Source organism: Trichosurus vulpecula, chromosome 8 (genome assembly GCF_011100635.1).
Source record: "Trichosurus vulpecula isolate mTriVul1 chromosome 8, mTriVul1.pri, whole genome shotgun sequence".
In the NCBI taxonomy this organism is placed as follows: domain Eukaryota; kingdom Metazoa; phylum Chordata; class Mammalia; order Diprotodontia; family Phalangeridae; genus Trichosurus; species Trichosurus vulpecula.
The window spans coordinates 131,857,505-131,883,092 of NC_050580.1; positions in this window are offsets into that span (position 1 = coordinate 131,857,505).

The window sequence follows — 25,588 nt, forward strand, 5'->3', positions numbered from 1 at the left end:
CACAAAGTCATCATGCAGACAGACCATCCAGCTGTACCTCACATATAACTTTCCTATTCAAGCCACCACATTTTCCTGGAAAGTATACTACATGTTCCCAGATAAATCAATATAATATACCAAAGAAGGGAGCACTGAGGATGGAGGTGGAGAGTGGGGGGTGGGGAGAGGGTTGGAAAAGACCTCATGGAAGAAGTTACATTTGAGATGCATCCTTAAAAAATATAAAAACAAAAATTCCCTCTTGAGACTGACTTTGAGACGTGCAAAACGTAGCTATAAACTGAAGCCATGCGTAGACCATAGTGCAGAAGTTGGGTTGACCCTTTTTACCCAAATAGTGAGCAACTATTGGGAGAATCTTAATGCTGTTTCATTATCTTTTTATTTCTTGCAGTAAATAGAACTAAACTATAATGTGAACATGTTTTCCATTTAGGTCATATGAAGCTAGGATAAAGATAAGCATCTTAAATGGAAAATGAGACCTGTGCTATATACTTAAGTATATTTTTAGATTTTCTTGGAATAAAATTCCAGATGTGGGTAAAGATATTAGACAAAGTTGTGTTAAGTTTATAAAATATTACATGTGAAGGCTTCTTTTATGTTTTTAAAACCCCAAACTGAGCCTAAAGGAATTTGGACCAAGGTGCAAGGGTCATATATTTGCTGCAGCAAGGACAGCTTCTTAGTCATCCTGCCAAAGGAGGGGAAGAAATTCTCTAGCTCCTCTTTCTTTGTACTTAAGGATCAAAATTCCTTTCACATGTGAGGTTAGTCATTATTAACAGCTGTATAATGAGTAGTTGGACTAGATGTTCTCCCATTGCCTTTGTAGTTCTAATATTTTATGATCGTAATCCTTTCAGAGTTACCTTTCATGTATCTATCAACTGAAAGTCTTTCCCCTTTGTCTTAGAAATAGTTGAGCCCATTAATGTAAAGTCTCTAGTTGGGATTTTCCACTTCCATGGTTTTACATAGATTGTCCCCCATTCTTGACAGAGCTCCCTCCTCACTCCTATCTCTGAATCCCTTGCTCCCTTCAGTGCTCAGCTCAGGCGCCACTTCCTACAAGAAGTCTTGCCCGATTTCCTGCCACTCTGCCTGTTCTTTCTCCCTTAAGAAAATTATTTTCACTTGTATATGTTTTGTATTTATTTTTCTTTGTGCATGCTGTTTTCCCTAGTCGCATGTAAGCTCCTTGTGGGCATGACTGGTTTCATTTTGCCTTATATTCCCAGCGGCTTGGGTATAGCAGTAGCTTGTGTGTAACATCTTTGAATACAAAATCCAATTATCTAGTGACACAAGTAAAGCGACTGAGTTGAAGTAATAACGGTAATAATAATAACGGTTTCTTGGAGGTTTAAGGCTTGTGAAGCACTTTACATATCTTAACTCACTTGATCATCACAATAACCTTGGGGGTTAGGTGCTGTTACTATTCCTCATTTTACAGTCTAGCAAAGTGAGGCAAATGGAGGTTAAGTGACTAGCCCAGGGTCACACAGGTAGTTATAGCCTGAGGCTGGATATGAGCTCTGGTCTTCTGTACTCCAAATCTGGGACTCTACCTGCTACATTGCCTGGCTGCTCCTTGCAGATCCCTGGCATAAAGAACTTGTCCGTCTCTGCCCCACTTTCTAAGAATTTAATCGTCTTCTAACTTCAGTCATTTTGCAGCTGTTTTTCATTTGGCAGGAGGAGTGGGCAAATACATAGGGGATGGCAGCACCCTTCCAAAAGCATCCTCTATTTCACCTCCTTCCAATAGCATGGGAAATGGAGCACAAAAATACCCTGTGGAAGGTTAAGTGCTCTGTTCTAAATGTAGTGGATATGGAGGAACCAGTGAAGCGAAGGGTGTATTAAGGGTGGGGAGGGGAGGCAAGGGTTCGCGTGTAATGTCTTTCTCCTTTGCTGTTGTTTGGATGTAATGATGCTGTATGACAATTGGTATTAAAGTGAGATTGCGCAGAGGAAGACAAGGCAGAGTTTTTAAGAGGACAAATTGGGTAATTAGAAGGGAAGTCCTCAGTTCTGATAAAAGGGATGAGGAGAACTCCTTGGACTCAGGCTAGCTTATTTGGAGGTTGCGCTATATCAGAACGTAGGCAGGCTTAAGGGCCCAGGGCAGGAGGTATTCTGACCAGTGGTGTCAAACTCATGTAGAAACCGGGCCACTAATCCATGCATAGGGATTCCTGTACGCCACATATTGACTTAGTTTTTAAATGTAATATCTGTTTGATTGTGTTTTTATTTTGTTATATGTTTTCCAGTTACATTTTAATCTTAGGTATGTTTGATACTTTTTGGGCTAGAAAACTTTCAGGGATCTCTAGAGGCCTTCTGCAGAACCCCCAAGGAGTCCATCTCATTCAGACACCTCACGTCATCCTAAAATGAACATCAGTCTCTCATTCAACTCTAAAATCATCGTAGGATACCAAGAGACTGTCAGAAAGGTGAAAACCCAGAGCCAGAGGGTTCTCTCAGAGTTACTATATTGGTATAGAGCAGAGGTTACAGACAGGCTGTATGCAGCCTGCTACACTCCCCAGTGCAGCCTGAACCAGATTAAAGTGCAATAAAGCAATGTTTAACGAAACAAAGATACAATAAAACTTAGCTAATATTGCATTTTAAAACTAAGACAATATTAGTAGCATGCAGGGATTCTTACATATAGATTATTCTCCTCCTCACTTTCTATTTGAGTTTGACACCTTTAGTCTACAGTGTTTTACCCAGGACTCAGGTTCAGACTAGGTTGGCTTTTAGGGCTTAAGGGTTTTCCCTGCCTAGAACGACTTCCTTTTCTTAACTTTATCAGACCAAGTCCTATGCATCCTTCCAAGCTAAGCTAAAAACTGACCAACTTTCTGAAGCCTTCCCAGACCACCATGATATGCTCGGTTATGTTCTTTTATTGATTTTGTCTTCCAGTTATTTTATAAATATATTTCATCTGTCTAATTAGTTCTTAAGTGGCTCAAAGGCAAAGGCTTTGTTTTTTTTGCCTCTTTTCTCTCCCCCACAGTTCTTTTAGTGACAGACCTTTGACAAGTGGTTAATAAACACTTCTTGGCTACAGTGGGGTACTTCCCTGCTCATTCCTCACGTGTGTCCTCTTTTACAAATTAAAAGACACCTCCACCAAGAGTTCCAGGTAAGTTCAATTGAGGTTTTTTGTTTTTTTTTAAATACTCGATAAAAGTTGTTTGGTTGAACCCTAGACTCAGAGTTTAGGCAGCTCTCATGGAAGCAAGTGTGTACAGGTATACACTGGAGATATTGTGGGTTCAGTTACAGACTACAGCAGTAGAGCAAGTCACACACATTTTTTGATTTCCCAGTGCATATAAAAGTTTTGTTTATATAATACTGTGGTCTATTAAGAGTGCAATAATATTGTGTCTTAAAAAACCATTGTATGTACCTTAATCTTAAAAATATTTTATTGCTAAAAAAATGCTAACCATCATCTGAGCCTTTAGCAAGTTGTAATCTTTTCTGCTGATGAAGGATCTTGCCTTGAAGTTGATGGCTACTGACTGATCAGGGTGGTGGTTGCTGAAGGTTGGGGTGGCTGTGGAAATTTCTTAAGACAACAATGAAGTTTGCCTCATCGATTGACTCTTCCTTTCGTTTGAACACTTAGAGGCCATTGTAGGGTTATTAATTGTTCTAATTTCAATATTGTTATATCTTAGGGAATAGGGAGGTCCTCAGAGAGAGAAAGAGAGAAAGAGAGAGAGAGAGAGAAAGAGAGAGAGAGAGAGAGAGAGAGAGAGAGAGAGAGAGACTCGAACAGCTAATGGGCAGAGCAATCAAAACATACACAACGTTTATTGATTAGGTTCTCCCTCTTCTGTAGACAGTATTTGTAGTGCCCCAAAACAATTACAGTAGTAAAATTAGAAAATCACTGATCATAGATCATCATAACAGATACAGTAATAATGAAGAAGTTTGGAATATTGTGAGTTTTACCAATATGTCACATAAAGACATGATGTGAGCATGTGCTGTTGCAAAAATGGTGCCGACAGACCTGCTTGATGTGGGGTTGCCACAGACCTTCGATTTGTATTGATATTTGTGAAGTGCAGTATTTGCAAAGGACAAAAATGCAAAGCTATATGCCTGTATGCATAATCTTAATACATCACTGCTGTAATGATAATGATAGTAATAACAATAACAATAGATATTTATACTATGCTCTGAGGTCTTCAAAATGCTTCACATATAGTTTGATATTCATCTCTGTGAGGTAAGTGCTATGTATAGTATAACCTTCATTTTATAGGTGAAAAAACTGAGACTCTTTGTGGTTTAGTAAATTGCACAGGGCTACTCAGCCAGTATGTGTCTGAGCCAGGATTTCAACCTTCTGACACCAAGCCCAGTGACCACTCTACCCCACCACACTGTTGTACAACAGAGAGATGATGAAGAAATCATTCTGAACTCACAAGTCTATCTTGGAATAAATGGAAGAGATGCTTAACTAGAAGGAATGATGTTTCAAAAGACTTCGAATGGGTAATTAGGACATTGTCACTACTAAGCTGTGAAGAACTGCTCTCTTTAGCTATAAGAATTGCAGTTGGGAGCCATATCTTGAAAATACATTTGTGCAACTTGCCAACATTAGAACTCAGAGATAGTACAATCTTTAAAGACTGTCCCTAGAAACAGAGTGGTGAGGTGGCCAGGGCTGCTCCAGGAACTGTGGTGAGTCTTTCATCATTTTAAAAGCATTCCTGAGGGGGCAGAAAAAAAGGACGAAATACTGAAAATAAAAGTTAATTAAAAAATAAAATCAAGAGAAATGTGTCTCGGAGGCCACCTCTGTTACAGAGACCACCTGTCATTAAGCATTTTCCTGTCTATAAACCCAAGATTGGAAGCCAATCTACTATTCAGTTCTTTAATTTTTAATGCCTCTCTTCTGGTCTCCAAGGTAGCTATTATAGGCAGAAGCTGTCGCCTATATTTATCCTTATAGATGTCTGTGTGTGTTTGTAGATGCACGTGGATACAGATACATATGTGCTGTACGTTCAAAAAGTGAGTGCTCAGGATGCAAAGATACCCTTTGTGAGATTTTTTTCTTTCAATTGTAAATAAATGAGGAGTTCACTCTTGTGATGAGCTATCCCTTTCCTTCCTCTTGCTGCAGCTGGATGGGTTTAGACAAGGAGGCCGAAAACACCTTAGGGTAGAATGAAGTGAATAATGCGCAAGTTGGAACAAATCTGTAAATTTAATTCTTCAGATTTTTTTTTTGTTTATTTCATTGACTTTATAGAACACGCATGTTATAACCATAAGGCGGCAGGAACCTAAGATTTGAATAATTTAGGGAATTAATAACAAACTATGAAGACCTTTGGTTCTCGGACAATTAAATCAGTTCTGGATTTACCCTGTAAAAATGAGAAGTTAAAAGTGGTTTCATTTCCCATTCTAGTAAAATACAGATTGAATGAGGTATCATTCAAGTCAACTAACACTTATTAAGAAAGGGAGAAGAGAGGATTCCCAAGTAGTAGGGTATATAGAGAGCTGATCTTAGAGTTAGGAAATCATGGGTGGGTTCGAAACTTGTCTCTGACACATTCAAGCTATGTGACCCTAACTAGCCAAGTCCCCTTACCTCTCCATACCTAGGCAACTCTTCAAATGTATCTGTTTCAGATTAGTTAATGATCTGTATTGGGAATGAGTTTCTCTTTGGTCAAGGAGATTCAAAGAGAAGTGTGATATAATCTCAGCTCTACAGAGTCAGTGAAGGGAAGGATACATGCACAAACAACTGTAATACAAGTGACAGTGAGATAAGAGCAAAGCAAAGATCCTGGCAAAGTGCTATAAGAAGGGAAGGATAGATGGCTTTCACCTCAGAGGTGAGGGTGGGTCAGAGAAGGCATTTTGGAGGAGGTCCAATCTGAATTAGACTTTTAGGAAAGGCAGATCTTGGCCAGGTGAAAAAAGTGAAGAGAATTAATTCATTCTAGATATGGATTATAGTATAGGCAATACACAGGCACATAAGACAAAAGAAACTGGAGGGAGAACAGACAGCAATTGACTTTAACTATAACAAAGAATATGTGAAAGAGAATAATATAAAATAAGACAGAACAAGTATTTTATTTTAAAGCCAGGTGACTGAAGGTCTTGAATGCCAGTTGGGATTTTATACTTAGTTTAAACCAATGGGGGTCACACTTAAATAGCTGCAGAATATTGACTTTGAAAACCACAAATTAACATTATCTGTGCTGTATTATATTTTTATTTATTTTGTTAAATATTTCCCAGTTGCATTTTAACCTGGTTTCTGTGGGCACTCCTGAGTTTTGGGGGCTACATTAAACCACAGACAAAAAGGAGCCAAAAGTTGGCAAAAAGTTTTATTGTCTAACTTCCATCAAGCCATAGAAGTTAAATAACTATTCCAAAATAAAGCAAGGTAGGGGAAACTTTCTCTATTCCAGACAGGTAAATGTAGTCTGTGGTAGCTGAAGGGTTTGCTTCTTTCAAAAGCATTCTATTAGTTTAAGGAGGAAAATGAAGTCCCATGCATTTAATAAGTTCTTTCTTAGAGGGGGGCGGAGCCAAGATGGCAGCTGGAAAGCAGGAACTAGCATAACCTCCCTGCGCAGTCCCTCCAAAAACATATAAAAAATGGCTCTGAACCAATTCTAGAACTGCAGAACCCACAAAACAGCAGAGGGAAGCAGGGCTCTATCACAGGACAGCCTGGATGGTTTCTGGGTGAGGTCTATCCCACACGGAGCTGGGAGCTGGGAGCTGGGAACGGAGTAGAGCAGAGCCCAGCCTGAGCGGCACGGACCAACCAGACCAGGAGCCGGGCAGAGCGGGCCCTAGCGCCCTGAATCGGTGAGCTGCAGCAGTTACCAGGCTTCTCAACCCACAAACACCAAAGACTGCGGAGAAGGTTAGTGGGAAAAGCTGCAGGAGTGGAAGGAGTCTGCGGTTCGGCTTCCAGCCCTGGGGGCAGCGGAGGTGGGGCAGCTACAGCTGTTGTTGCTTCGGGCCCCAGGCCCACCTGGTGGGAGGAATTAAGTGGCGGATCAGAGCAGGAGTGCACAGCCTGCTGAAGATCTAAGCCCAGTCCGGGTTGGGGGTTCTTGGGGAAGGAGCAGTGCTGGTGTGGCAGAGCTGGCACATCCCCCCCAAACGTGGAACATAGAACTCTTTAGTCTACAAGCAGTCATACCCCACTGAAAAACTCAAGTGTCAAGTTAGTTGGTTGGGAATATGGCCAGGCAGCAAAAATGCACCCAGAATCAGTCTCAGACTTTGCATTCTTTCTTTGGTGACAAAGAAGACCAAAACATACAGACAGAAGTTAACAAAGTCAAAGAGCCTACAACAGAAACCTCCAGGATAAGTTCTTTCTTATTTTGGCAGATCGCTCTTGAAATTGGCATGGTTAGTTCCTACACCAAAACAGATTGTGACCTCTCCATATTCTGTCATCCTGTGTGATTTTTCTCCATGGTTCCCCCAAATCCTCCCAATCTACCTAATGTCCCTGTGGGTTTTTCCTTAATTAGTGTTTTAATATTGTCAAAATATTGATATACCTACTACTTAACCTGTCTATCTCATGTCTCTCATTCTTGTTGTATGACTGGTTCATTTTCATTTCCCATTGTGAAGGTACCCAGGAATATTTTTACTTTACATATGTCTAGATTACTGGTAACATGTTGTGTAACCTGTTTACACCCACTATGCATCTTTCCATTAATTGCTATTTGGCTTATTTGTAATTACTACTTCTCCTGAGATTATGGTGGTCTATGATTTTCAGGTATATAGCATCACCAAGAGAATATGGCTGTTAAGAGATGGGCTTTTTGCAGTAGCAAGCAGCTCAAGATTTCTGAAAGGACTGTTCAATTTTCCAGATATAATCCAGCCTAGTCTTCTACTCTTATTCAGTACTGGGATAGTGAGTGAACGAGTCTGTAAACAACTATTTATTAAGTGCTTACTATAGCACACACACTGTTCTAAATGCTGGGGACCCAAGAAAGCAAAAATAGCCCCTTCCCTCAAGAAACATACATTCTAACAGGGACAATAAGAGAATACAACATGTAATTAATAAATTACACACAAGATACATATAGAACATGTGGAAGGGAATCCCTGAGGGGAAGGCATAAGCTTGTCCATTTGTAGTTCCAAATGGACTAATGTGGCAACCTGCTTATCCACTATTACACCATAGTCTGGGTAATGTTTTTTTTTATTTATTTATTTAAAAGTTAATTAACTTTTTTGTTAATATTTTAAAGTTTCCGACTGTCTCCTTCCCTCCTTCTCCAATGTAAAACCATACTAAACATGTTCTATTCATCAGTTCTTTCTCTGGAGGTGGATAGCATCTTCCTTCATAGGTCCTTTGTAGTTGATTTGAGTGTTTATAGTACTTGGAAGAATTTAGTCATTCACAGTTGTATTTTGAACAGTATTGCTGTTGCTGTGTATAGTGTTCTCTTGATTCTGCTCATTTCTTCCTGCATTATTTCATTCAAGTCTATATTTTTCTAAAATCAGCTGGTTTATCATTTCTTATAGCACAATAGTTCACAATCATGTACCACAACTTGTTGAGCCACTCCCATGTTTATTTTTAATCTACTTTCGTCTATTTTTCTGCCGTGGGTGTTTATACAGCTATTTTTCATATCTCTATGGATTTCCCTGGGGAAGATTTTTATTCTTCTGTGGATGAGTAGGATGCCATCTACAAATCGGAACACCTAGAGAATCTTGCCATCAATACAGTCCTTCTTTTGCTTGTACATTACAAGAAACATGTTCTGCGGCATAAAAGTAAAACACCTTTGAACATGTATGTCCAACATTTGTCCTGTCTGAACCTCAGCTTTGGCCCACATAAGTTTTTAGCCAAATGATTTTACCTAATTAACTATTCCACATGAACATGAGGGATCTTACTAGGTTTTAAAGTAACAAGTGTGAAGGTAAAGGGGAGGTTTCAGTAGAATATAGATATTCCCTTCGATTAAGTATGATTTTTTTTGGTCTTGTTTCACTTATAGTTTTTGTATCTCTGGCACCTCACACCATGCTCGAAGTAGACATGCAGTGAATATATATATATATATATATATATATATATATATACACATACACACACACACATACACACACATATATATGTATATATGTATATACATATATACACACACATATATACATATATATACATATACATATATATACACACACATATATATACACATACACACACATACATATATATATGTATATATGAATTGAATCAGTAACTATAATTAAAACTAAATATAATTAAGGATATATTTAAATACACCTGGTTTACAAACTCATGGATTTCTTATCCAAACTCCTGAGATATTAGTTTTCCCTTGTCTTAGGTGAACATGTTTTGCCCCTTGCTTGATGGAATATGAAATGTGTAGTTGGTTGTATTTATCAGATGTGCATGATTTTAATGTATGCAGATGAGACACCTTGTCTGAGCAGTTGGTCAGTAGCATTTATTAAGTACCTACTATATGCCAGGCACTGTGCTAAGTGTTGGAGATCCTTGAGAGCTGCATCTTGCTATACTGAATAAATTTTTAAATCAATAAGCAATAAACACAGTGGGATCTTATTATATTCTCTAACACCTCTCAGCCAGTGGAAAATCATCTGTGAAAGCCTGTTGTTTTATTAAGTGACAACAATAAAATTGTGCTGTTATTACTAACAAGAGAACTATAAATTATGTTCAATGTTTACAATGTCATTTTTGGAAGAGCTTTAATTTTTTTGTTTCAGGGTAGTTTTGGAGGTAAGGAAGAAACTTCTCATATTAGTAAGTGAGGATGTCTCAGGAGGACTCCAAAGAAGTTATAAAACATGAATTACCATTGTTCTAACTAGAGCATCAGTTATTAAGTTATATCATTTCTGAGTCCTTTCCATGTCTTCCAGAGCTGTAATTATGCATGTCTTTCTAGAAAGAAAATGGCATTTCCACTTTATAGGGACATGGCTTTGATCAGAGACTTAGCTGATAGAATAATGGAGATATTTCTTTTACAAGTTTTTTTGTGTACCATGGAGACCTTAACAGATATCCAGCGTGAGAAGACCTGATGTATCTACATGCTAGACAAGCAGTTGCTTTGAGGCTATGGATAATATTGAACTTCTATAACAAATTCTATGGGGCCTCATAGTCTTCTTTAAGACCCAAAATTGGAGTAACCACAGAGGTGATCAGAACTCCGCAAATAGCTACTGTATAGATGATGGGAGCAAAAAAGGCAAAGTCTATTTAATCTTTTCAGTCCACCAATCCATCAAAGAGTTTGCAGATGACAACTGAACACTTACTTTAACCACACACCACAGGTTATGATAGGGAGTTTCATCTACTTTTTCCAGCTTGCGTGTTAAGGGGAATGAACTTCTAATCTACTTAAGCTCCTGCTACTTGCAACTCATTGTTCTGGAGACACAGGGAGAAGAATGAAATAATCCCTAAACATTAGAGAAGGTAAAACTAGGAATACCGTAGGGAATATTGTCAATAAGGCCCTGGAAACAGGAAGAACTGAGTATAAATCCTGCTTTACTTATTAGCTGTTGACTCTGGACAAACCAACAAATGTTTCGTGAGTGCTTACTCTGTTCTGGACCCTGTGCTAAGCACTGGCTATAGAAATATATACAGAAAGAAATATAGCCCGTACTATTGAGGAAGGCAGCCTGGAGAGGAATGAAGACATGTTTGATCTAGGCGGCCTCCTTAAACTGGAAGTTCTGGAAGGAACCTGTTCATCAGAGGAAGAGATCTTGAGGCAGAGGGTCCTTCCAATGTGAGAAGTCCAGGGGAGAAGTGAACTTGCTGGGTAGAGGTTTTGGCATGTAGTAGAGAAATCCCAGAGAATCAATAGTACAGCCTGGAGAAGAATAAAGGAAGGGATAGGTTATTTAACCTCTTCGTGCCTCGGGTTTTTCATCGGTAAAATGAGAAGAGTGGCTTAAGGTCCTTTCAGGTCAGGCCAGGTCCCTTCAGAATCTATTTAAAGACTACACAGGAAGGAAGGAAACAAGGATTTATTAATCACCTACTGTGTACCAGGCACTGTGTTAAGTAGCCACTTTACAAATATCTCATTTGATCTTCATGATAACTGTGGGAGGCAGGTGCTACCCTAGACAATTTTACTGTTGAAAAAACTGAGGCAAAACAAAGGTTAAATGACTTGCCCAAAGTCAGATAGCTAGTAAGTAAGATCAGATTTGAACTCAGATCTTCCTGACTCCAGTCCCAGTGTCCATTGGGCCACCAAGCTACCTCCTTATATAGAGAGGCATCTTTTAGCTTAATATAGGAAAGAACCTTGTAATAACTGAAGATCACCAAAAATGAAATGGGCTGCTAAGTAAGATGTGGAACTCCCCTTTCTGGGAATGTTCAAGTACTATTTGACTGACAGGGGCATTATATTAAAAATGTCTGCAGGTCTTGGGATGTTGGAGTAAATGATCTCTAAGATGTCTTAAATCTCTAAGGTTCTATTATTCTATTTAATTTTGACTAAATGCCTCAAGGCAAAATGGTTATACATAGCTTCATCTTCACCTTCTATTACTCTCACTTCACCTGGATCTTACTGTCTTCAACTTTCTTTTTCTAGTTCTTAGCCTTGAAGTGGTGAACAAAATAGTCTTGGTTACCTGTTGAAATTCTTATTTAATCCCCCCTTTCCTGCAGCTTGGGCATTCAGAGCTCCCTTTTCAATGACCTTAGTATATAGCTCCTAAGTTCTGTACAGCCCAACATGAAAAAATTATATTCTTTCTCTTTAAAATTATTCATTGATATGTGACCTCATTAGTCATAGTCACTAGATAACCTTGCTGCCACCCTTTATTCTGGGCATGGATGGGTTCAGTGTTTTAAGATTCCTTTTTAAAGCAAAAGGCTTCAGCCAGCATCTTTGACCCATTCTAGTACCTTTCGTTCATGGAGCACCATGTTCTTCATTGCCCTTTGGACATTTTGGCCCCTGGGTGTGACTTTTTGTTTGCTTGTTTGTAATTTCTGTAAGAGGATAGAAAGATACCCCTGTCCTTGGGGAGCTTATAGTGAGGAGAAAAATAATACAGAACAAATCAGTCAGTGATAAGTACTACATGTATGAATATTATGGTAATTCATTAAAAATGAGAGAGTATTGCAGTAGCTTTCTGTTGAGTCTCTGTGCCATAAATTTCTCTCCCCTCCAGTCCATCCTCTACTCAGTAGTCAAAGTGATCTTTCTGAAGCATATGTCTGACCATGTAACTTCCTCTTCCCCCTTCCACCCACAAAAAACTACAGTGGCTCCCTACCACCTCTAGGATCAAAAATTAAATCCTCCGCCCCCTCCTTCACTTTTTTACTTTTCTTACCTTACATTACACTCTACCACCAGCCCTCCCCAAACATATTCTGTGATCTAGTGACACCGGCCTCTTGGAAATATTGAAAAGATTTGATGAATGCTTGGATACAAAGGAAAATCAAATGAAGAGTAGTCGAAGATGACCTTGTGGTTTCAAATTTTAGGTGATCAGGAATAATGGAGATTTAATAAATGGAGATGTTATTTTTACCATCGATTAGGCAAATTCCATAGTAGAAAAAGCTAAATACTTTCCTGAGATAAGAGATAGGGTCTTATTTTTAGGAGGTTACATAGAAACCAGAATACCAGTACTGCATGGCATCAGAATGTAGAATACTGAAATCCAAAAGGCTGGGATCAGTGAGAAGATGACTTGGAAAAATGGAGATTCGTGGTTGGGAAGTCTGAAGTAGATCAGGAAGCCAAAGTGTAGTGAGTGCCATGGAAGTAACTGACTCAAGCTGATTCCTCAAAGCTTCAGGCTTTTCATGTCAGCTGTTTAAGTTCCCTGCCCTCACAGAATGTGCTCATGTGTGGGACCATGGACTCAAACCCTGTTGCTCCTACCAGGATTGTCCCCTTGGCCTTAAGGCTGTAACTAATGGGAAAGCACTGGTGGAAATTCTCAATGAATTCCATGAATTCTCATCTTGAGCCCATTTCCCTGGTAGTCTTTGGTATTCTTAAGGTGGGCCTGTCGACTTCATAAAGTGTTCTGAGCAATGCATTCTTTTTGCTCTGCCATAGTTAGCTATGGTGAGTAAGTACCTGAATGGTGTGGTTTAGGATTGAAGTATGACTATTGTCATAAAGATCATTTGAATATAGGGTGGGTAAAGATTGAGGAGTGTGCTCAGTAAATTGGCCAGTAAGCCACCAGACTATTTGAATGTGACTTAAGTCACCTACCGCCTTTTCTGACAGTTTTTGGGAGGTGACCCTGTTGCAGAACTTTGGGAGGATAGCCAGATCTCCTCTCCTGTGCTCGAGACATCTCTGGGGATGAAATGGTGATTGACCCTTTTGCTATGCCCCTTTGGCTTCTCACAGAGTATGCTATATAAATCAGCCTGGGAAGCCTCTGAGTCATCTAGGTAGTCATTGAATGTAGGCACTTCAGTATGTGCTGTGAGAGCAGGAAAACGTTGATACACACACAAAGAAAACCATAATTTTTTTAGATGTACATACTTAGGGTAGAAGAGTGGACTGGATAATTATAACATAATTGTACAGTGGGCAGTAGGGTAAACCATCTTGGTCAGGCTGCCACCAAGATGATGATGTATTCCTGGAATTGGGACAGGTCTGTGACAAAATCAAACCTATTTCTATCAAGAGACAGAGGAAACAAAGATTACAGTAAGCTTACTGGCTGCCTACTAAATCCATGGCCCAAGTATACTTCACATAACTGCCTGACATCTTTTGAGTTATAGGCAGTTGTCTGTAAGGTTTTGGACAGTTCCTCTTTGCCCACCACTGGCTGTCATGGCAGAGCTGGCTTATCTCACTCATCAAGTCTCACTGAGAGCAAGCAGAGGTGCAGGGCCATATTTAAGAAGCACCTTTCCTTGGGTGCAGGAGTCTGGAAAGTAGAAAAGTAAACTTGAGTCTGACAGGCAATATGTATATACTACTGTCAAATTAGCTTTCATAACTGTGTATATAGTTTAGTGATTGGACAATAACAATCTAAAGAAGAACCCATCAGGATGATTGATTGTGGGTATCTGATTTCCGACTTTTGCGATAGCATATCTGCCTATACACTGTAATGTTTGAGAATAAAAAATGATAAATTGAAAATGCATAACACCTAATGGCTCAGGCATTAATTGAGCTGCCTTGGGGTATAAGGTATTCTAGGTTTATATTGCCTGTGGGCAGGATAAGTTTATTAAACCTACCCCCACCCCCAAATTGTTCTTGCCCCTCTCAATAGATCAAGATGTAGAAGCTGAGTTAGACTGGGTGTTCAGGTCATTAAATGTTCCTTCTGCCTCTGATATCTCCTGGAAAGTCTTTTTAGGTGCTTTAGCAGATCATTGTGTGGTGTAGCCACATAGACTCATGTGATTCTAAAATAGTGGCTCATGAAGAACAGTAACCACAGCATGTCTTTGTAAAGGTGGAAAGTCTGCCACTGTAGTACAACCTTCATTTGACATCAATCCATAAGTGTGTCCCTAGGAGCTACATCTCTTCTTTCTCAAATGGGCATCTTTCCAATTTGGCAAATAATCTATTCTGGCACACATGCTAGACAATGTGTTGGAATAATCATGCATGCTGGGTGGGATCCAGGGAGTAGATGAGGATATCAATAAGATGAGCCACTACTTCCCTGGCAAAATATTTCTTAAAATACTGAATTCATGATACTTCTACTTTGATGGACCTATGATATCATCAGTTATAGGTATTTCCTCCAATGATGCAGATTGTAACCTATTTTTGCTTATCAATTTTGTGTGACTTTGCCATGTCCTTCCATAAGCTCTCCACCAATGGCTCCATTCATTGTACTGGGCGCTTTCTTCTATATCTCTTGATGTTGCATGGATACCAATGGACCCTGATTGTCTATTAGTTATCCTTCATTCTTGCTATTCATTTCTCTCTATTTGTCTTTCCTCCAGTTTTATCCTTAAATTGATTTATCAATAAGCAATAACCAATCAATAATCAAAATCATAAATTTATCAAATTTCTACTTGAGAATTTGTCTGCACACTGTGGTAAATACTAGATGTTCTCATGCTGACTTAGTTTGTCTCTCACTAAACCTTCTAGAATTGAGTTTGTTCCCCCACTACTTCTTGCAACACTACTCACAGTCTTCCACCATTTGCACTGAAAGATTTAATGAATGAGTTTGTATTCTATACTGACCCAGGCTATCATATTTTTCTACTTTACAAGGAGAGGAAGTAGTTGTTGTTTAAAGGTGTTTCTAGGTTCTTATGGTCTTCTCACTGTTGTATTTGATTAACAGTAATTAAATAGTCTAGGTCAATGTTTGCTTATTTATCCATTTCCAATTTTTTGCTGCCAACAGAGGCAACATGGTATAATGGATGTAATCTGCCCTTGGAATCATAATGATATAAGCTCAGGTCCTATCTCTGACTTAGATTATCTGTGTCATTATGGATATGTCACTTAACTTCTCAGTGTTTCTGGAAAATTGGATAAGACAAGCTGCTGTCTGCATTGGTAAAGGGACTTTCCATGCCAGTGTTTCCCTAAGCCAGTAAAATCACAGGTTTGGACCAAAAACAATACAAAACAAAACACACAACAACTTGTTTAAATAAATTAGATTGGCATTGCCTCAGTAACATGCCATGTTTTCTTATTTTTAATTCTTTCTTCTGACTTGGTATTGATTTTGATCCTTGCTCTAAGAAATTAACGGGATGATGGTACAAATCTAGCTAACTGAGAAATGACTATCACAACAGCAACTAACCATTTCCTGTCTATTGAAAATCAATTTTATTTTTTGTGATGTCATATGGTATTCAGTATGTACACTGCCACCTGACTTATCTAAAAGGAAATATTTTTGTAGATAGGAATGAGATTTGTTTGGTCTTTATATTTTTTGTTCTTTTTTTGTTTTTGACTTCCGAATCATATTTTCCAACATATTTTTTCACTGTCCTCCCCCATATCTATCTTTGTGCTGAAGGCACTGAGTGTTAAAGTATATGTTATTTTTATTCGGAAAGTTTTGTTGAATTCTTCATATAATTTCTCTAACTCCTTATCATCTGGTAGACAAGTTGTAATTTTCTTCATGGTAGCCTGTTAGCAAATACTAATCATGAATAGTGCAATTCTAGATGACCAAATGTCCCATTAAGCAATGTTTCCTTTGGCTGCATGATAAAACCAACTTTACTAACTTGTTTATTTGCCTCTCCAAGGATAGACCATTACCTTCAACTTGCTGCTTTCTTCTGGTTTCATTTTTAGTGAGAATGTCAAGACCGACATAAGTCGTTTCTTCTAGTATTATGCCCACTCATTAACTGAAAATGAACTTTATATTTAAGAGTATCAGTACCTAAAAACTAGGTAGTTCTTAGCACCCTCTCTCCCCTTTCTACCAAGTGGTCACTGTCCTTGCTGAAGCAGATGGAGTTTCTGCATGGAACTGAAGACCATTTTACATTTTTTTCTTTGTTTCATATATTGCCATAGCCAACAATTTATCACCTGTTGGCTAATCCCCTAGTGATGAACTTTTTTTCTTACTTATCTAGGCAGATCCTTAGAAATCAGACAAAATCTGTTTCTGAGACACTGCCAACAACAACCTAATACAGTTAGGTGGCGCAGTGGATAGACCTGGACCTGGAGTCAGAAAGACCTGAGTAATAATGTGATCTCAGATACTTGGTAGCTGTATAACACCGGGAAAGTCACTTCACCACTATCTGATTTAGTTTCCGAATCTTAAAAATGTGGATAATAATAGCACCTACCTCTCAGGGTTGTTATGAGGACAAAGTCAGATAATGTTTGCAAGGTGCTTGGCGATACTTAAGGAACTATGCAAATGCTAGCTATTGTATGGCTGATAGGCAATGCACCTGGCAAAAGGCGACTTTTCTTGAGTCACATATAGTGGCTGTATTTTGCTACATCAACCAAAGCATCTTAAGTAGTACTAGGAAGAAAGGAGAACTGGTTAGGCTGAGTACCTTACAGTATTTTTTTTTTACCCTGACCCACATAGGTTTATTTCCCTGGGGTACTGGTCTGGACTAAAGGGGATACTTTTGCTTGTCTCAGATATCACTAAGGTGGCATGAGATCTTTGGGGTATGAACTCTTTTGGGGCCAGAACTTAGTGAATAAAGTTTGAGCTCACTATAGCTGATATCTATTCAAGGGTTAATATCTTCAGGGTTAAAAAAAAATGGATTGTGGGGTTGGTAGTGAAATACAATCCACACAATAATAAAGAGAGACAGGTGACATAGTTGTCACCTTACCTGTAATGGCTTGTAAGCTGGCTCACGGGCTAGGGGGTATATGTGCTTGGGAAGAGCTTTCGGCAAAGGTGGTAGGACTGAGTCACTGCAGATCTCCCCCATCATTTAACGTATTCCTCGTGGATGGCTTAGGAGAGGGCTAAAAAATCTGCAACAAATATGGCAGTAAGATAGCCCTATTCCCCTTCATTAATTCATGGGATGTACATACGCACACACACACACACACACACACACACACACACACACACACATACATATAGACAATCCTTCTAAAAACTGATTCACCAGAACAAGGATATTCTATTACAACTCCCAATTTAGGGTTAATATCCTTCTCTGTCCCGTTGGATACTCCTTTTTTTAAGCAAAGATAAGAATTAAGTAAAACTGATGTGGCAATGTATTTTGACAGCATATGCAACATCCTGCACCAGCAGACCCCCTCATCTCTGCCAAGAGAAGGGACGTGTGTTTCATCATCTGTCCTCTGGAACAAAGATTGCAGAAGATTTCATCTGAGCTCAGCTTTTGCTGAATATATTACAAATAATGCCCTACAAATAAGCCATGGCATAAAATGTACCATTAATGACATACGTGACTGGAAAAGGATATGAGCCAGTCGCTCTTAATCTAGTAAAAATAAAGGAAAACTGATGGATAGCCGTAGAAACGATATTTACAAAATATTCCAAGTCCAAGAAGAGGGCTTCCAGGGTATTGGGTAAGTCACTCATGTAGTATTTATGGGAATGCATGGGGAAGAAATTGTACAAGATAAACAGACATAGAGGAATTTGGACCTGAAATTGATGGATGGAATGCCCATAGCAGTGATATCTTAATATTCCTTGATGTATTGAAATATACATTTGCAATATAGTAAAATGTCCATTATCCATCATTCTGCTATATAATAAAGCAGAATATAATAATATAATACTATAATAATAATATAATACTATTATAGAAGAATATAATAATATAATACTATTATCTTTACCATATATTAAATCATATATTAGTGGTGAAAATGCAACATAATAGTAGAATATTATCTCTATAAGAAATATCTTAAAATTATAGAAAAGGGTCTATTATAAGGCCTAGGTCTTTTTCAGTCATCCTGACATTCAGCTGCTTTGGTGCTTAGCAAGATTAGTTTATTCTGGCGTACCTGAAACATATGCTCAAAAGGTTTGTAATATGTTGGCATTTCTTTTCAAGACCTATTCAAAAGTGTTACATGGAAATTTGGCCTAGACTGGTGAAATCATCATCATGAGGAACTCTTCCGTTGGTGTAGATTGGCAATTCAATTGTAATTTGTCATCTTAGTTGCCTAGGAAACTGAGAGTGTAAATGACTCATGCATAATCACAAAGCTATTATGGACAGTATAAACAGGACTTGAATCCAGGCCTTTCTGATTCGAAGGCTGGCCCTTTATCCATTATAAAACACTGCCTATATGCATGGAAACTTTTCTCCATTTATTGTTGTTGTCAGTCATTTTCAATGATGTTCAGCTCTTTGTGACCCCATTTGGGGTTTTCTTGGCAAAGATATTGGAGTGGTTTGCCATGTCCTTCTCCATCTTATTTTACACATGAGGAAACTGAGGCAAATAGGGTTAAGTGACTTGCTCAGAGCTAGTAATTGTCTGAGGCCAGATTTGAACTCAGGAAAACGAGTCTTCCTGACTCTGGGTCTGGCACTCTCTCTATTCCACCACCTAGCTGCCCTTCCCATTTATTACTTGAGATTTAAAAACTTCTTTAAAGGCACCTATGTAGGTCAGCTCACTTACCCTCCTTTTTCACTAAATCTTTTAGGTCTAGGCTAGATCCCTATAGTCATGGTCAAAGAAAAGGAGAATTTATGTATTTTTTCTTGCTTTATTGTTTCACAGTGCTTTAGCACTATGGCAGTAGATACCATAGAAACTGTCAGGCAGACAAAAACAGAGACAGGGCCAATTCTTTGTCTGATGGGCCTTCATGAAGAGTTGATACTCAGATTTTGGTGGCAGGTAAAACAATCAATAGATATTGTTGGTGAGATCTCTAAAGTGCATGGAGATTACCTGAGATTAAAACAGATGCAGCCTGAACATGAGGGCGTGTATTGCCATTTTAATTTTGAAAGCCAAAGAGAATAAAGGAAACCCCTGGAAAGAAGTCAAGGAATAACTTGTTTGCAAAAGCCCAATAGGTGACTAGGTCTCTGCTGCAGCCAAAGGGCCACCACTGAGGGCTGTCTGGGCAGGGGATCAAAGGCTGCACTATCAGTGTGAAGTCCTCCAGGCCCCATCTCCTTGACAGTGTGATTTAAAGAAAGCTGTTCTTCCTCTGTCCTTTCCCTGCTCCTTTGGCCTTGAACATGCAGCTGCCTAGGAGAGGAAGGGGCTTTGAGATAAGTGTGTGTGTGTGTGTTATATGTGATGACTAGTTTTATAACATATACAATGAAAAATGTTTTCAGTGCTGAAAATTAATCAGCTTCTGGTTAAACAGAAATAATATTTTGCCATACAAAGCAGTTCTGTTTACTTCCTTATTTATGACTTTTTTTTGGAGGGAGGGAGTTCGCATTTTACCTCCCAGACAGAGTGCCTGCTTCTACTGTGTAGTTCACAGGAGCTTTCCAATATGAGAGTTTCTTGGGAAGAGATGATGCTGTTATTTTATATAATTTTTTGATATAGACCCTAAATGAAGTCTCTGAAGAGGAATATGTCTTTTCTAACAACCATCATTTTTATATAAAATAGAAGGTATTCATATTATGTCTTCATCTTCTATATCTCAACTAGTAACAATATCAGAACTACTCCCTCCTGACAACTATATTCATTTCTCATTAAAGATATTTCATGTTTTATTCAGGAATTTAAATGAAGCTATCAGAGCCTGTAATAGCATCAGTTTGGTATAATTGTATCTCACTGATGCCAGCCTCAAGAGTTCTAATTAATATATATTTAGCTCCCTGGCTGTCTTTAGACCAAATGGTTGAATGTGGAAGACAGGAAGAAAAAAAAACACATTTAGATTTGGACAGGAAAATCTTTTTGAAAGAGGGAGTTTTTTGGTAATTGTGCAATTCAAGGCCATTTGCTCCTGCCTATTTCCAGATCAGAAATGACTTTCAGGCCCCTGAGTTCTTTGTGTAAAAGATAACACAAGATCATTTTTTTTACTGACCACACATGCAAGTTATTAATTTTTTTCAATTTAGTTTTTTTATTATTATTTTTCACACCCAGGGATTTATTTGCATTCTCAATCCTCTTTGGGTTCTCCCCCTCCTCCCTTTGTACTTCCAACCTCACATTATTAAAAATGATATTGTTCAGCTTTGCCAACATGAAAATGAATGAAGCCAGCCTGGGATTACTTGTCCTCCCTTAACCTATAATATGAAAAGAAGCTAATTGGGTACCAACCGCATTTCTACTGGGGTTTGCCATCCTTCCTCATTTCACCAACTACATACCCATTTTTACTCTTAGGAAATGAGGCTAGGGAAATTTCTGGGGCTACTTGGAGATCGGAATTCATCATACTTGCATTCAGTTATAAGCCTGGAATCTTTTCTCAAATCACTTCAGTTCCTGTGACTCTCTCAGCCTGGAGTTTATAAATCACTCCTGGGGAGCACTATATTCGGGGATCAAGACCTCTGGCTGCTTGAGACATATTGAATTGCATTGTGCCATGGAGTGTCATTAGGAGTTTGCAGTAAGGAAAAAAAGGAAAGGCCTTATAAATAGGCTAATTCAGTGGACACTTATATTTTTAAAGGCATCCTTGAAGAAGAGAGGACGATGGTGTTATTTGCTCCCAATTTTATTCTCATCAGCAATAGCTAAGGTTCTAACTCTTCAGTAGGAGATGAATTGGGGTTTCAAGTTGCCCTGCTCTGAAAGCCTGAGTTTTTATTTAACCAACTGTTAAGGATCATTTAGTGGTTTATTTAGCTCACTGTAAACTTGCAGTGAATTCAACTCATGGAAAGGATTGCTTAAGAGTCTTGTCTGCCATGGCCATAATAGGTAGAATTGCTCTCCCTTATCTCCATTCTAATCAGTTTAGATGATCTTCTGAAGAGTCTTGCTTGAGGTTTGCGGTTAGGAGGACTTGCTGACAATGGGAGGATTTCTGGTGGAAAGTTTACTCAGCGGCTACATTTTTTCTCTTCCCCAAATAGCACTATGTTGTGTGAAAAATCATCTTTTTGAAATGATGTTCTGTGTGTATGAGAAAGAGAAGGAAGAGAGAGAGGGAGAGGGAAAGGGAGAGGGGGGGAGGGAGGGAGGGAAGGGGAGAGAGAGAGAGAGAGAGAGAGAGAGAGAGAGAGAGAGAGAGAGAGAGAGAGAGCTCACAGAGGGACACATTTTATTTCCAGAAACATTAATGCACAGCCCCAATGGAGACTGAGTCTATATGTCTAGACTCAGAAGGGTTTTATTATCTAAAACTTCTCACTGTGTGGTCATGATGACAGGTGTGTCATGAGGAGAACAATGACCAGAAACAGATGCGTGGAATATTCACTAATGTGTCAGCAACTCCTGCTCATCTCAGTCGAAAAAAAAAAAAGGAAAGAAAAGAATCTATATTTTCATGGAGCCAACTTCCATGCCAAAATGAGCATCTGTCTAGCTTTTGCGTTTGGTGCAAACAGGACTCACACACACAAAAATAATGTCAAAAGTTCAAAGGGTGGAGAGTTGAAAATTCTCACATGGGCGAATAAATGAGGTCTGCTGATTGGCTGGCCTTCACGAGGCTTTACATGAAGTGTCTCCTTGGGACTGAGTTGATGTGTTGCTTTGATACTCTGCCCTCGCACTTCCATAACCTGGATTGGAATGTAGCCCGGTCCTAAGAGATTGAGGGTCATTCCGGTTTGATAGTGTAAGGTCAAAAAATGGAATGAAGCGAGGATATCTCAATTGAGATTTGAGTGTATAAAAGTATAAATCAAAAAAGCAAAATCCTTGAAGGGACACCTTGCAGCTGTCTCGGCAAATGAAAGCCTTCAAAATAAGCAGATACAGGACCAAGAGAATACCCTGGCCAGTGCAACGAATGACATCATCCACGTTCTGCTTGAAGGATATGAAAATACAAGGGAGCACAGGGAAAAGTACAGAGGGCATTGTTACAAGGGTAACCGGGTGCCTGCCAGGGATTGCACATAGGTTTTTAGATCATTTCAGTGGCAATTGTGAAAACATCCTTTTAAAAAAAATCCTTTTCTTCAAGTTCTTTTTGTGGCAGGATGCAAATCGGAAATTCTATCCAGTGACCCAAGGAAGCATCAGAATTGAATCCCTGGTGTCTCTTGTTCTTTGTCCTTGAAAATTCTGGTTAAACCCAAAGTTCAGGCATTCATTCATGAAGGAGAAAATAGTGTACAGTTTTTTCTCTGTGTTTAGTCCTAAACACCACTGTCTCATTTGGCTTTAGGATATTCATAATTTTATGTTTATTTAAACAGACACATCTTTAGTTTATGGGCATATTCCAGAATAGAAATACACATAGCTTGGAGTGCAATTCTTATGGGCAAACACCTGATCCCCTTTAATAAGAGATAAAAGGGAAGCTATTCCCCGGCCATTTGGAGACATTACGGCGCCTTGCTAGTAGATAGTCTGGTTGTTTGTACTTCTTTAACCAGAACATGGTAGCCTGTGTTCTGATCCTGCAGGTATAGTGATCATGAATGGCTCATGCAGATACCACTTAAACCCACTCTAGCAGAACTTGCTGGAATCAGTGAGTGCTCTGCAATTATGATTACCAGACAAAGTTTAAGGGTTCAGGATGTGCACAGCTGCCAATCATCCAGGATCAGGGTAGGTCTAATTGCTGTTCAGCTGCGTCAGATCCAGTCCTCTATATTTAAAAAAATTCCAAGAAGTTTCTTGTGCATCCTGCTTTCAGTTAGCCATTTTTATCATGGTAAAAAAAAAAAGTTGTATTCAGTACTCTTTTTCCCTTTACTTCCTTTCCCTTCCTGTCTCTTGTCTTGTCTTGTCTGTCCGTCTTTCTTTCTTTCTTTCTCTTTCTGTCTATCTATCTATCTATCTATCTATCTATCTTATCTTGAGCCAGTCAAACCTGAGCTTCAGTCCTTCCTCTGAAATACACTGGTAGTGAGACCCTTCCTCAAGACATTTTTCTTCTCAGTGTTCTGGCCAACGTCCTAAGAATATAAGCTGCAGAAAAGCTGCCGGCCTGCTTTGGCAGAAGGAGTTCCCTCATCTCAAAGTTCTCTATACCAGTGAAATAGCGGGTCCCTACATTTACACATGTACACATATGCACATATTTAAAGTGAAATGAAAAAAAAATGTGAACATGTTTAGTGAGGAAAAAAGATTGATTTGGGGCAGGGACTTATGTGAGAAGGAGGTGTTTTTGCATACAGTTAGACTTCAAATTAGCTTAACTGCACTCTGGTTACCATTCCATACAAATCAACTAGGGAGAAAATCACAAATTAGGTACTTGCAACTTAAGAGAATAAAGGATACAGAGCATATTAAGTCACCCCTCTAGCAGACACCCACATAGAACTTGATAAATCATTTAAAAAGTGACAACAAAAGAAAACCTGATCAAATGGCTGTCCAAATAATTATAGTTTACTCTTCAACTTTCTCTCACTGAAATCACATCATTTGAGTAGTCAGCTCGCCACGGCTAATTGTTGCTATCCAAGAAAAAGAACAAGACTCATTTTCATGCAACCACCTCTCTTCCAAATATCCAGAGTGGAGAGAGAGAGAGAGAGAGAGAGAGAGAGAGGGGAGACAGAGAGAGGGGGTGGGGAGGGAGAGAGATAGGGAGGGAGGGAGAGAGAGAGGGAGAGGGAGGGAGACAGAGGGAGGGAGACAGAAACAGAGAGAGAGAGAGAGAGAGAGAGAGAGAGAGAGAGAGAGAGAGAGAGAGAGAGAGAGAGAGAGAGAGAGAGAGAGAAATGCTGTATTTCCACCATCCTAGCTTCTCTGGAGTGCTTTCTTCCACATGCTCATACACATAAACACATACCCACACCCAGATGCACACATTTTAGGCAGTGGTTTTCATTTCCTGGTGACTGGGAAACTGACCCTTGCAGCCCCATTCACCCAAACCAGTTCAGACTGCTATGATGCGTCTCTGAATCATCAAAAAGAATGAAATGGTTGATTTGAGTCTCACTTCACCTTTGTGAGGAGGAAGGGAAAAAAAGAGAAAAAGGCAAGCAAATCTATGATCTGAAAAATGAACTTCCAAATAATCAAGAGTTGACTGTCTTTCAAGTTTGGTGAAAATGTAGTCCAATTTACCTTTCAATAGATACCACATCTCTTTGAAACACCATGGATATTCTAGAATGTTGTTATTGGCTTAGTGGCCACTATTAGCTCTCATTCTGTGATTCTTTCATACATATCCTCCTTCTTTAAGGCAACTCTCAGGCTTTACATATAAGGCTTTACATATTCATCTTTCTCCTAAGAGTAATTGAGGAATTAACTTGAAAACATGCTCAGAGTTCAGTGGCAGTAAATGAACAGGGAAAACTGGCTCTCACACCATTCTCTTTCAAAGCAAAAGAAAATTGCCATCCATGCATATGCACATCCAAGAAATAGATATTTTTTAAATGTTAAAATTAAAGGATTAAGCCTTGATCCTAACCTGACTCCACTGTTTCTTTTTTAAACCCAACCTCAGTTAACATGTAAGCTCAAATCAAGAAAAGTGATAACACTTCAGCTGAAAATAAAATTGCCTAAATATTTCAACACAGCCACTGTTTGCTTTTGCCATTAGAGGCTGTTCTCCTCTCCTTTCTCGTTACAGGATACTACTCGGGAACATGTTTTCCAAAGCTAAGAATCAGGCCAGTGGCTGCTGATGTTAAAAGGACATGACATATGCACAAGGCAGGGCAGAGGGGCTGGCTGCACACATTAAAGTCAAACACATCACAATCCGATTATCAGAAATGGACTGGGAATATCATCTCTGGATTTACCCCCCAAGTAACACATGA